The sequence below is a fragment of the Trematomus bernacchii genome, unplaced genomic scaffold, assembly GCF_902827165.1.
Source record: "Trematomus bernacchii unplaced genomic scaffold, fTreBer1.1, whole genome shotgun sequence".
Lineage (NCBI taxonomy): Eukaryota > Metazoa > Chordata > Actinopteri > Perciformes > Nototheniidae > Trematomus > Trematomus bernacchii.
The window spans coordinates 8,041,645-8,054,308 of record NW_022987714.1 but is presented as its reverse complement, the minus strand read 5'-3'; the positions used below and the strand labels follow the sequence as shown (position 1 = coordinate 8,054,308).

The window sequence follows — 12,664 nt, the reverse complement described above, 5'->3', positions numbered from 1 at the left end:
CATATTGCATCTCGTTGCACTGAGTGCTCAGGCATCATCGGTAATCGGATATCTGTTTGAGTTCAAACTGAAACATCACCCTGAAGGAGGAGAGGATCTTAAACAAAGCTGTGTGCTCCGCTGTTTTGATGCATGTTTTTTTATGCCAAATTAAATGCACAAGCCTTTGGGACATTTATGCATCTGTAAAACCGCAGAGGCGAATATGCCTGTGACTCGACAGGGTGAGACATGTGGCAGGGAAATGCACTACTTCAGTTAATTTCGTTCAAGCTCTCTCTTTCTTTCTCTATGGCTCTCTGTGTGACTCACATTCAAAATAGAGTACTGTTTCTTGGTCAGGGTGCACCAGTAGTATTGTGGGAGAGTATTTGCGCACATGTTCTATTATTAAATCCTGGTTATGTAAACCACCGGGAGAAAACACCAACGAATAATGATTCACCATCATTTAATTGTATAACAGGCCTTTTTTTGACAAGGAAATCAGATCGTGTGAGGCTGTGTAAGGGGAGGGCGGTATTGGTTGATTCATTTCCTGCTCATTGAGACTGTTTCTTATGTGACTGTAAGTCATGTTGACGCAGCAAAATTGTCAATGTTTGGGTTGCTGTTGTTGTTATGCCAGGACAGAAAGAATATTATAACAACAACTTCACTAATTAGACTTGCAATCTATATGAAGCCTTCCTACCCCGGAGCCATAATTATGAACATGTACTTTTCACATGGAGAGTGCTTTCCTGTTGATATTCTCTACGAGCAATCTAGATTCTCAGATAAGGGAATATTTTATTTTTCGCAATGTTGATGGGCTGTATGTTTAAATTACCACTAAAGGAAGCTGTGTTATTAAGGTCACGTAAACATTGTCGATCTAGTTACCATGGGAACCAACAGACAGAGCTTGAGGGAGAACCTTGGTAAACAAAGTTTTATATTGTATATTTGACATCCAGCCTTCACCCCCAACATCCACATTGTTACATTATACAAAACATCAAACTATGTCCTGCTTCGGCACTGAATCTATCTACTGAATGTATTTCAACATTTTTGAAAAAAACTATTCAGCTGTCAATCACTCAAAACCACTGACCATCCCCCCCCCCCCCCTTTTCTGTTTGTCTCTTTATATATTTTCTTAGTTTTTTGTGTTACTCTCTGTCAAAGCATATTTGAGTTTTCTATATAAGTGTCATGTATTATTATTATTATTGAAGGTTTGTGCCCAATTTTTACCTCATACTATAAACGTTGGGTTTTGTGAATGTGGGGCAGTACAATATCTCACAAAAGGACAATACAGCCAATATACTAGCAAATTAAAGATACAAAAATAACTTGGTTCAAGAATTGACTTGTTTGAAAAATAAACGTCCTTCTGGTCTGACTTGGAAAATTCGACACCATTCAGTCATATTCATTTTGTTGAGAATACGTCTTATTGAGCTTTAGACTGAAATCAGAAAAACAAGGGCCAACCCAATTCCCGTGCAATACAATGGTGTCTCAGAAGTGAAAACATCCACTTTGATCGTCCAGGCCACAGTTTATGTGTTTTAGTTATTATTATTTTGTCAACAATCAGGTGTTATCAGACCCAACAAAATATGCAGAGCAAAATCAGAGATGTACATGATTATCCTCATAGGACCCATTATTCAGTCAAACTGTTACACAACCATGTGCCTTGTGAAGAAAACATACATTGTGACATGTAACATAGTGCATTTTTAGGTCATTAGATGCCTTTAGCAATTAGATTTTTTCAGGTTTTTCTACTCTTTATTGACACTTTACTGACGCAGGAAGGATGAGTTGATTAAAACAAAAGGCTGCTCTTGGCATTCCTTGCAGGCTATCCACATGTATTTCAGTACGGGTCAGAAATATCCACTGCACACTCAAAATAGACAGATAAAACACTGGCAAATGGAAGTAACATTTAACACAGGTCACGTTGTGCCATGCCATCTGACATGGCAGTCATCCCAAAAAAGAAATAGAGGGGATTCACAGCTGCTGTGTCGTGCTTTCTCTCCCCTTTCTGTGTCTCGCTCGCCTCCAGACAGACATTACCCCATCCATCCAATCCACATGGGAGGAAGCACAGTCTTAGTTATCATGTTTAATTTGTTTCCCACTGTGTCTCTGGTGATCTCAGCTGAATTATCAAAGCGGTTTGATCTCTTCTGTTACATACGCTGTGTATAACCAAGTGAGAAAAAGAACATAAGAGGGAAACATCACTTTATAAAAGAGGGATGTTTCCTCAATGCTTGTTGTCAGTAATTAAAGTCTGTTTGCAGTGATGTGAACAAATACAGACTCTTCATTTTGATTCCCATTATTGGACTAATATTAATTTGGAACAATGTAGGGAGTGTGTATTTTATTGTGCAACTTCACCACACAGGTCAGATCATTACATGTGAGGCTGATTATGTGAATTTATGTTTATGAACAGATACAAAAAAAGTGATCAAAGCCAGCACATGTGCAGTGTGAGAGCACACGGTGAACTGGATTGTAGTGAGCAGTGACCCATGTTGAGGATCTGCTTCGATAATTAAAGTTCATTGCTTTTCCATTGCGTTTTTTTAAAATGTATAGTGTAATTTAATTTGGCATGGGGGGAGGGGGGGGGGGGAATAAATAAAGTGCACTTTAGAGTCTAATTGATGCTGGTTTATCTTTAGTCCTGCACCCTCAGCATTCTTCCTCTCCAACCAATGAAGTTAACTAGGCGCAGTATGGAGTGCAGAGGAAGATAGAGGAGAGGGAGAGAGGCAAAGGGAGGGACAGGCAGAGTGAGGAGGAAGCAAATAAGGAGGTTAACGTGTGGTGGGGGGCTGCAAATTTGATTTATTCTACGTCCATTGTTAGCTAGTGGCTTTGAAAGGCAGCAAAAGCAGAGTCCATTTTCTCGTTTCTGTTGTGATGGAGATTAGCAGAGGCTGGGCTTGTTTCTATTTGAGGAATAATGAAGAGTGTCTGCCTATACAAAGCATACTCTCCTCTTGCAGCAGGTCCTCTATCAGCCCCACTTTCTCACACATCCTCTCTCACTCAATTGAAATGTAAAAGCATGCAATAGATTACACATCCTGTGTCCATCCAATTTATAAAATAAAACAGCAGTGTGGATGTGTGTGGTGGCACGGCAGTCAGAATGTGGAAGTAAGTCATGTGGAAATGCTAAACTCGAGGGGCACCACACACTCACCAGGTGAGAATTCCTACAGAGTTGCTTTGCTGCTGTGGAGCACTTTACTTTACTGTAGCAACAAAGTCATCCTAATTATGTGCTTGCTGAAAACCTGCACTGAAACAAAGCCTGGCTCCCTCCCTAGGAGGTAGAAAGGGGAAGGGATTACCTCACATCAGTCTGAACAAATGAGCTCTCTAGCATGCTTTTTGCAGCGCTCCTTTTTTTAGTATCTTGACTTTTTGCAGCTTTGGGGAACCTCCCAAATGACCTACATGTAAGGATGCATGTGACACCTTTGTTCATTAAGAGAAATAGGTAGCAGAAAGGTAGCCTTTCATAGGCTCCCATGACAACGCAAGCATGTCTGGAACAGGCCGTAGAGAGGCAGCCTTACAAAGATTATGTAGCCCCACTTCTCTGCCTCCCTATAATTCACTCTGGTCCTGGTGGAGTAAAGGTGTCAGCCAAGACATTCACACCGCCGGTTCATCCCAACAGAGAAATGGAATGATGAAAGGAAAACACCAGAGGGGATGGGGGAGGACAAGTGGCTTTTTTAATGACTTTGGTGTTTGATGGGAATGCTGTTAATGAGGAGGGCTGGGATAAGAAGTGTTGCTTCCCACGTAGAGATAGATAAGCCTGGGAGGAGCTTGGAGAACAACCCGACTCAGCTTGCTCAATGCAGTTACATCCGAGCAAAGCCTAACCGAGCTCTGCAGACCACAGGAGTGTGGGATGAATAGAGTTTGACTGAGGCAGGCAAAGATGGCATGGAGAATGAGCGGCTCCTCTTTTTCTTCTCCTCTTCCCCCATCTCCCAGAGAGACAGTGGCAGCTCTCTGGTGGAGATCAGAAAGGTGGGAGATGGAAAGTGAGCGGGAGTGGGAGAAAGAGGGAGAAGAGAGAGACACTAGCCCCAGGAGGGTACATCTCCAGTCAGTAATTCCACTGGGGCTCTCCCCACCGCACTTCAGTTTCCATCTCCAGATGAAAAATAAATAACCTCTTCAGACGTCCTCCCTCTCCTCTGAGAGAGAGAGCTTTCCCAAGAGCACTGTTCATTTTCCATATAGTTATCTCTCTGTCTCCCCCTTTTAACTGAGGCTTTTTTCACACACTGTCACATGTTCACTGTGTCCACATGCATGCTGGATGTAGATGACCATAGTATGTTTATAATGCATGAGGGAACAACAATGTGTAAAACATTTATTCAGAGAGCATTCACAGACACGTACCCGTGCTAACTACACTTTGGTGCTCATAATTCATTTATATTTACATCTTTTAACATGTCAAATTAGAAACCATTGCAATACTGTTTTATATTTTATACATTTTTACTTTTAAGACTGTTTATCAACAAACAAAGCAAATGTTACCTTGACTTTTTCTCACATGCCAAAACGTTGAACGACGAATAAAGTGGAGACATTTTTTATTATTTCAATGCAATGAGGGACACGTTTAACAGCAGCAAAACTATATCAAAACATGCATGTAAACATTTCACAAAACTCCTGTCGTATAATCTTAAAGGTAGGGTAGGTAAGTTTGAGAAACCGGCTCGAGATCGCTAGAATTTGAAAATACACAACCGGAGAAAATCTGCCACTTCCTTATAGAGCCCCTCCTCCAACACACACGAACGCGCACATGACCAATGAGGGCACGAGATAAGTTTGTGCACAGATGGAAGGCTGACAGGCAGGTAGGCCATCCAGTTATTTTAGCCGGGCCGGCTAAAATGATTGGTCGTACTTTTTACAGTATTACGGCTTCCACAGATGACATTTTTTTATGGATTTTTTGTCAAAGCACTTAAGATATTCATTGCTATCGGGATGTTAAGAGCATTCCATGGAATATAACAAAAAGTGTATCTCGAGCCGGTTTCTCAAACTTACCTACCCTACCTTTAAGTTTATTTTATCTAGTACATGCACACTGCTTTCTGAGAGTCTCACACTTGTGAGGGCATGCTACTCTTCCATGCAAGTACTGTTTATGCTCAAGAAGTGGCATGTGAGAAAAACACAGTGTCAGTAATTGGTACGCAAATGGTGGTTTTGGGGAAGAAGTATTATTTTCTACATTCACTCCTCTTGCCTCTTCACATTCAGCTTCATGATGACTCATACACTAAAGTATTAGATTCATCATTATACCTCTACCCTCTGAGCCTGTGTTATCACCCTGTGTTGAGGTACATAGTACAATACGGAATCCTAACATTTACTTATCTCTTTCGCAATGGAGCATTTGCTTTAAGCACGACTGGCTGAGCATGGCAGCTGGTGCTGTGAGGTTCTGAAGCTAAAGGCTAGTCTGGCGCAAGATTGTTCTGGAAAGCATTGTAAGGCTGATGGCCTCGTCAAGAGAGAGACTCATGGGTGATTGTGCATGAGTGCTCCCTGCTATCTGATGCTTCTCCCTGGGCGCAAAGGTTGAAAAGAGGAAAGGATGTCTCCCATGTATATGTCTGGTGTCAGAGTCCATTTTCTATGTGTGGACGCAAGTATTAAGCTTTGTTGTTAATTCAGCCATTTTCAAATGATATACATCTTATACTTTGATTTTCCACTTCTACACCTTACATGTTCTGACAACAGTTTTATGTCCGGACTCTAGAAAGGCACACCTTGAGACATGTTCTAAAATACAAATCCTCCCTTCCTGTCTTCCTCTCCTTTTCTATGTGTCTATTCCACTGCCTGCACTAAGGATGATAATGTTCAGCACTTTAATCTGGCCGTCATATTACATCCTTTTTCGGGTTACATGGCAGTATTTCCTTTCTTAACTCTACAATCAACTTCCATTCCTGATACCTGTAATGAGCGCTCTGCTTAGTGCTGATATCGCACTGTAAATCCGCTTAGGATCCCAAGCGTTGAGCCCAACAGGGGATGAGGTAGCTGCACTCCTGTATGCTCTCTCTCTTACATGGTTCACAGCTGTAGCCTGTGATGATGGGTATTTTGTGTGATTTTGCACTCCACAATGAATTGTGTCCACATCGATTTACAGAAAGCTGGGTGAAGAATTGTCTCCCTATGGGGAAACAGACATGCGTGCACTAAGAAGTTCTTATGCTGGCTTGTAAACTGGAATATCCCATTTGAGGCTAAGAAAAAATGAAAGGTAACATTTTTCAAAGCATAATTGTGCTGTGTTTGAGGAGTGTTTGTTCACCCACATTGAAGGCATGCATTCAATTATAGACAATGATGTAGACTCAAATGAACACACTCGTGCTCACTTATAACCAACACTTATTCTCAATCCCTGAAGCTGTCACTAGAGAATGTAATGTGTGCTATGCCATGCTGTTTGATGAAACCAATGTATGTTGTGTAAAGTTTGCCTTTGGGTAGTGTGACAGGGAAGGTCCTACAGTATGGTCATATATTTGCCAAGAAATGTTTCAATCTGACTATCATGATTGAATATTTCCAGTGTACAAGTGGAACTGTGTGCATTCAGGAAGACACAGTGATATCCGAATACAAAAGATAACCAAGAACAGCAAAATCAACTTGAACCGTTCTCTGGGAATCATGAATATTGATACTAAATATCACAGTAATAAAGTCATTTGTTATCCAGTTATTGGTATTTATCGACCAACTAACATTACAATTTGTTGACCTTGTCAATAACAGAGTGAAAAATCCAATTGTAGTGACCATGTTTGTGCTGACACAACAAACTAATACATGTTTTATGCAGTTTAGTCCTCACACTCTTACTGCCTAAAGACATAATGATCCAGATTTTCAGAGTTGTTTTTATAGCATAGTTAGACACAGGCATTACATCATAAAACCGCACCTAATGTGCCTCTACCAGGAAGTCTCTTACTGCACCAAATGGGTCACCAATTGAAGCTGCTTTTCCATTCCTGGAGGATCTAGATTGATAACATTCTGACCCAAGTACATTTGGAAATACCTTTACAATTTGCCATGTTATTTTGGTGATGCAGCATGGTAGCAGCTATTGCTCCCATCTCTTCCTGGAGACACAGACAGTGACTCATGTCCGGTACATGACAAAAGGAAATGAATGATAATCAACAGAATATATTCTACTGCCCTTCTCACGCTTTTCTATTTTCCCAAGAAAGGTCTCTCACCTTCCTTGCCAGCATATCACACTCATTTGCCCCAAATATTTCTATATAACACTTTGCCGTTTCTTCTTGATTGGTATTCCTCTTCTCTCCCACTGCAAGATTTATTTTCTCAGCCTTACCTAACAATTTCTTTTGAACCCTCTCTTCTTACCTCACTACATTTATGAAATGCTTTCTTGTGTGTTTGCATTGATTTGCATTACATATGCTTAATGGCTTAGTGTGATATAGGTCCTGTATCCCTCTGTAAAATGCCCTAGTGTGGCATTCGTTCTCATGCATTTTTCTTCAGAGGTCTTTGCTAGCCTTTCATATGAGAGTCAGACATATCTAGGAAAATATTTAATATTGGTAATTTACTACCCTCTCTTTCCCTTAGTGCAAACCATGCAGTCTGTCTCTTTCATCTTCCAGGTTTCTCCTCAAATGACCTTTTGTCTGAATTTCCCTTGAACCTTGGTACTGTATTGTGTTCCTTTTGACCTCCCTCTGAATATGCCCCTCTATGTGCCATGCTTAAACAACTTCAATATCTTTAATAGGGCCAAACCAATTACCTCCGCCATCATGAACAAATGACAGCTGGTCTGTATACAAGTGAATACCTGAGACAGAACGGTGACTATGAATGTGTTTCATAGGTGAGCAAAAGGAAAATGTTTTAGGGAAAATAATGAATCAAACAGACCAGACTGGCCAGAGTGAAACCAAGAACCAAAGGAATGCACAGTTCCATATCACAGTCATTCTACTTTGTTTCCCTTGCCTCTTGTCTTTGTTAATCTATTTTCCTTCTCTCGACCATTCTGTCAGCCTGTCTCCCTCCCTGCTGAACATATCTCATCCCTCCCTTCCTGCTTGAACTCTCTTTGGACTCCAAATGCTAATTCAGTCAGGCACTTAATCAGACATATTAATTCCATATCTCCCCTGATTGCACTAATTCCACTCAGCAAAGCGTTTCACTGCAGCTGAATTTTGACATGGGGTGCTAACCGAGGTTTGTAAAAGCATTACTTTAAAACAAATGTCATGTTCTGACAACAAATGTAATGCAAGGATAATACGCTGGTCACGACTCTACATGGGGCAGTCTGTGTTGTATCATGTATCTGTTATCCTTCTGCCCTACAGCCTTTCCATTAGACAAGTACAGTATGTTTTGTGTCATCCTGGGAAGAATTACATGAAGCCTTCCTATTAAAATAAATGGACCTTCTTGCACAAATTGGCCAGTTACAAAATACAAAATATGGCAACAATTTCCACTGTTTTTATTTATATGGCACAGTATGTTGGCATATCTGTTTGTTTTTCACAAAAGGCTGGTTGTATGTTGCAGTGAATATTGACAGTCTTTTTACTACACAGTGGAGACACAAACATTTATGTACATGTACACAAACACATACTGTCGCACACATGTAGGGCTGCTCGATTATGGCAAAAATCATAATCTCGATTATTTGGGTCAATAATTGATATCACGATTATTAAAAACGATTATCCATTACTTTGAAAACATCAATTTATTGAAAAAAAAAACGTTTTTAACAGTTGATTACCCTGAACTTTAAGTATAATTCAATTGAAAAACCAACTAAACAAAATAATTTTTTTTTTTTTTTTAATTAATAATAATAAAAAAAATAAAAAGAATAATCGTTTTATTTCGATTATGTTGTTTTTATAATCGTTGCAAGCCAAAATCGTAATTGCGATTAAAATACGATTAATTGAGCAGCCCTACAGAATATGCCTGAAAAGCCCATAAGCTCTAAGATTGTCTACCAACAAATGGTGTACATGTATTAATTAAAATCATATTAAACTACTGATTTAGCCGTATTATAATTTAATTAAGTTACAGATTATGTAATTGAGAGAATTACAAAATTGCTTTCTTTGTTCAAGATAATTGTATTCCATCTTAATGCCTGATTTAAAGTATGTTAATTTATTTTATCTCATCATCATCGTTCTACTAAGACTTTTTTCTTTAAATGGAAAATATGGCCTGGAATCTCTGTGTGCCTGTGCATCATGTGCTTAGAGATTTCATGGATCCTTTTACTTTACTTCTTGATATGATCTCTGCTTGTTTTAACAAAACCAGTTGAAATCGAGCTATTATATTAATATAGTGATTTAACAAAAATATTGTACACTATAACTCTAATAAACTTGTTTTTTAACGTTTTCTATATATACTTATTTTTTCTTTTCGGTCTGGCCATTTAGTAATCTGTCCTGGCAAGGCCCTCTTCAGGACACAGATGGATTTACCATTAGATAATGACAAATGGCAGGCGCAGCTGAGCTGATTTCAGCACTTACTGCTCCTCTGGGAGCCTGTACTCACCACACTGCAAACCACACTGACCACCCCCACTGATCACCCCCACTGACCACCCCCACCCAAGATCTTAATTGAACGAGTGGCTGTGCAGCCAATTGATTCAGCCTGACATGCATTTCTGGTCATTTCCAGTGGGTGATGTAGTGTGACCTGCAGGTCAAACTCTGCTGCGATCTGGAGCAGAAGGTGCTGACATTAGTCTTGATTTGTTGGACTACTACTCTTCCACGGAGGGACTTTATCTCTGTGAGTTCATTGGAGATAAAGAAAGCAGAAAGAAATGGCCTAGCGATCACTGATGTCTTGTAGACACCTTAAGATACACAACTAGAGGTTTATTGGATTAACTGATGTTGAAGTTGTGATCAGATAATAAACACTGACCTGGTGTCCATGCAACATTTAAGCCGGCATTACATTTTTATGGAAAGAAGTGATTAGTGCAACATTTTTTCTATATATTGTGTTCCCAATTTACTTTACCTACAATGTTAGTGCTGCTTCATTTTGTGGTTCAGAATATGCCCCACAGAAGATAGCAGGCATCTTGCTGCCCGTCAGCATTTGGTTTAATATTCCGTTCTATTTAATTTCATTGAAAGTGGCAGTGACATAAGTCATGTTAGTTGAACAGATGCAATCTGATATATTTGCAACAACTTTCAAGTTGGTGATCATTTCCTTTTACCCGGGTTAAATGGCACAAACTGCCATTCAGTTGTGTGGTGCTGCACATATTGTGTGGATATACTTTTTTAAAGAAATTAAAGACTAAAGGAAACTTTTAAAAACAGGTAATATTTTATTTGGATTATTTTTCAATAGATAAACTTGCTTGTGGTTTACTGTAAAAGGAATTAAAGGAAGGCTAGAGTTAGAGCTCTGCACTCATACCCTGTAGGAAGAGGAACATAGTAGTGCATAGTGTAGTTAAATAACAAAACTTGTTAGATATATTTACAAAAATGGTCGTCAGGAAGAACATAAAATGTTGTTTCATGTCTGTCCTGAAGAATACCCAACCACAAATGAAGCAGCAGCTGTCTCTGACAGACCAGGCTGTCTGCATGTTTAAGTTGATGGTAATTATAAGAGTATGGTCCTTTCTTCTTAATTATAAAGAACATATATCTTTGAGACACGTTCTGAAACACTGGCTCTTGACAAGCTTTGAAAAATGCAATGATGCAGTGTTTTGTCAAAGAAGAAGGAAAGCCAGGGGGGGGTGTATGTGTGTGTGGGGTGCAATATTGATGTTGTTGATAATAACAACATTGATAATGATTACACCGGCAGAGCCCAAATCCATCATCGCTATCTGTGGGCATCATTTGTCATTCTTAGTGAAGTGAAGCCAGAAACTATTGCATAGTTGTTTCTGCTGCACTTTATGAGGTTTCACAATATGTAGCAATTGTGTAACTTACGTAACCAGGTAATTTTGTAAATATGTTACCTGTACAGCTTGTAAACAATGATGTCTTATTTTAATTGAATTGTAACATTGTATTTCAATGTATGTGTTTGCCATCATTATAGAGCTTAGAGCTGTAGACTGGATATATGAGTTCAGTTGAGACTTCAAAGTCCTGTCTGTGATATTCTATATTTTCATCAATTAATAGAAATCTCATTAAAAAAAAAAAAGATTGATCCTACTAACAAGTATTGCCTAGGTAACCAAAGTGTTCTTTTTTTTAGATATACATGAGCACTGTACTACAATCTAACGTACGCTGTGGTGCAGCCTTCAATACTCACTTGAGCAGCGAATCTTAGACAGTCACCAACAATTATGCAATTCACTTTAACATTTGCTGTGACAAAAAAGCTGTTTTGGGCTTTATTTACAGTACAAATAAAAGGTTGTTATACGTTTTAAAAGATTTGCATCTTCGAAAGAAACAAAGTGATTCAGGAGTTGGTCTACCATAGAAAGGCTAATACATGTTTAGTTTTTTTCATAACCTGTGTTTTTCGAATTATTTTATATTGTAGGCCTTTTGTCGCAAATTTTTCTCAGGTTATGATTTAGCTATATTGGACGAAATCTTATTTTGCAATATGCTGGTCATTGTTTACTGTACAATGCAATTGATAGACATCAATTTCTAGTCATCTTTATCCAGACCGTACCTGTTTATAGAAGCGTATACATATCTTAATCTTCTTCACACAATAGCTGATGGGTTCCAGGAATACATGCTCTCTACACCGACTGTTTACCTGCCAACTCAATTGAGATTGGTCAATATTACATGGACTACAAATAGAAACATGAAACTAAATATTGTCCTGTCTTCTGCAGACTCTGCATTTAAATATATTTACAGTATCTGTTTATAGCTATTACGCCTTGGTTAGCTTGTTTAAGCAATGAGAGAACATCTGTTGAGAAACTGTTTTATTTCACTCCAATTGGCTAGTTAAGAGCTTATTCTTATTCATTTAGACACATTCTTTCTATTCATTTGTTTAATATTGTATTAGATGGGTCAAGATATGTTTGCAGTTTATTCGCTGCTGGTCTTCTGAGTGTAATGCAACTGTAATATGGAAACACTTCTCACTGGCAATGCTGCATAAATGAGACAGAGACAGCAGAACCCCTTATCGTAGAACAAAGACTGGGGTCATGATAGGCTCACACGGTAATGCTCCTGTGGATCAAACACACGCTTATTTGCTCTCACAGTCCTTGCTCTGCACTAATGGATGGCAGGTGCGATGGAGAGCTTTATCTCGGTTTGCTTTTGTCACCCATAATTTATTCAGCAGGGTCTGCCCTCTGTGTTGTGTGTTCCTGTGTTTTTTTTTGTCCTAAATGTGTGTGTTTGTGATGCGTTATGGCTTTGCACGTCCCCTCGTCCCTGGGGAATGAGCTCTTACGACTTTCAGTTGTGTACTGTGAAGTTCCTCTTGTTATATCAAGGTTCTAAAAGGCACAAAA

General features: G+C 39.1%; 1 protein-coding gene across 2 annotated transcripts in view; it reads left to right on the top strand.

Moving 5' to 3' along the window:
- The window catches only part of lrrc4ca (leucine rich repeat containing 4C, genome duplicate a), a 56,952-nt gene that overhangs the window by 22,372 nt on the left and 21,916 nt on the right, over positions 1-12,664 (top strand). The window lies entirely within an intron of this gene.